Source organism: Nicotiana attenuata, chromosome 1 (genome assembly GCF_001879085.1).
Source record: "Nicotiana attenuata strain UT chromosome 1, NIATTr2, whole genome shotgun sequence".
NCBI lineage: Eukaryota > Viridiplantae > Streptophyta > Magnoliopsida > Solanales > Solanaceae > Nicotiana > Nicotiana attenuata.
The window spans coordinates 85933806-85935657 of NC_031989.1; the positions used below are offsets into that span (position 1 = coordinate 85933806).

A 1852-nucleotide genomic window follows, 5' to 3' on the forward strand; every position below is an offset into this window, starting at 1 on the left:
TATTGTTAATGACGTATAAGGTATTATTCTAAATGCGATTATAAGTCAGCAATTACCAAAGGTTATTTTTAAGTCGCAATAGCTAGCAAATGAGAAATAATAAGTCGTAAATATTGCGATTTATAAGTCGTAAATATCATATCGATTTATAAAATCGGAATTATGAAGGCGATTAATAAGTTGCAATTAATACGATAATCAAAAGCTCTTTATATACCCGCCGGAAAGAACAGAAGAGCTTTTTCACCCTCTTGCTAATGCTCTTCCAACCATTCCTCGTTTCCTTATATTCGGCGTTCTCAGAAGACAAATTAAAATCAATAAAGAGCTAAAATTAGAAAAAAGAAATTTAAAGCAAACTGGAAGGAATGCAAACGGTTGAGTTTAGTGTCATAAAATAGGGTGCCTCAAACAAGGAGAACCTCTGTTTTGCTAATTTATTGCAGGTATCCATTTCCTTGTTTTGTATCACTAGAGTATTTTCTCTGTTTTTTTCTTTAGTGCTCGTTTGGTACGAAGGATAAGATATAATTAATTTCGGAATTAAATTTGAGATTAATTTATCTCCGTTTGGTTGGGATAGGAATAATTTGCGATATAACTAATCCAGGATTAGTTATAATCGGGTTGTAGTGTTATTTTTACCCTATGGGAGGGTGAGATAACAATCCTGGGATAATTATTCTTGGGATAAGTAGTTTCCCAACCAAACGACCCCTTAGTGTTTATTGTGCTTCAGAAAGTTTCTTTGACCTTAGTGTACCGAGTTGTTGATGAGAAAGTTTGGAACATTTTGGTCATATTGTATTGACCATTGTGTACTGAGTGATGAGAAAGTTTGGAACTTTTTGGTCATATTGTATTGAAGATAGAATAAAATTTGGAACCTTGGTTTTGAAATGTATAACGTGATCCATAGCACATTTTGGTTTTCTTTCCTTCTATCAAGAGTGCTGCTATGTGCTCAAAATGTACCCTGTACTTGCTATAACTAGGCCAAACCGTAGTTTTTAGGAAATTCAACTACTATTGCTACAACCTAGTTTATATCTTGGAAATTGTAGTGATGATATTGGATTAGGAATTTGTGGGCTGCAACCGAGGGTCTATTGGAAACAACCTCTCTACCCGTACTTGTAGGGGTAAGTTCTGTTTACACACTACCCTCCCCAGATCCCACTATGTGGGATTACACTGGGTATGTTGTTGTTGTTGTAATTTATGTGCTGCTGTTGCAAGCTTAACATGAAACTAGTGCATATAAATTAGGAATAACAAAATTATACAGTATGCTGCGGAAGGGGTAGAGTTTATTTCATTGTATGGATTCACTCCCACACTTTACTTTCCTGTTCTGGGGAATATATGCTTTTTAAGTAGTTAGTTTTCTGCCAAACACGATGCACTGTATACTGCATATCAATTCTAACTGTATAATGTTTTTTCTCGTAGGAAGGATCAGTTGGACACAATGGTCGAATACAACAGAGTGAAGGTCAAGTGTTTGATTGAATTTACTAGAGGGTTTTTGCGTATGTATGGTCAAACATCTGTTATTGATTCAAAGAAATGATCAAAAGATCTTTATTTGCCGGAGAAGTGGGCGTTTCCAATGATAATGCATGGCTACTTAACAGGGGGAATTAACCGCAAATACTAGTTTATCTCATTATTGTTGATAAAATGGCCTAGTCCTTCACATCTACCGCGCATTGTGCTCCAAAAGGTACTAAGAGAGGTTAGCCTATACCACAATATCTCAATTGGGTTATATGATGTTAGCTCTAGCAGTTCTAGTTAGTAATATATTACTTGAATTTCATGCACAATCACCCCCCCCCCCCCCCCACAA

At 35.8% G+C, this 1852-nt stretch overlaps 1 long non-coding RNA gene across 4 annotated transcripts in view; it reads left to right on the plus strand.

Moving 5' to 3' along the window:
- The window catches only part of LOC109230031, a 9818-nt gene continuing 8191 nt past the window's right edge, over positions 226–1852 (plus strand). For 2 of the 4 annotated variants that reach the window (XR_002068604.1, XR_002068605.1), the window contains exons 1-2: positions 226–446; positions 1453–1738. This is a non-coding gene — a long non-coding RNA (uncharacterized LOC109230031). The remainder of the gene's footprint in view (positions 447–1452; positions 1739–1852) is intronic. The other 2 variants (XR_002068606.1, XR_002068607.1) reach the window with 1 other exon arrangement.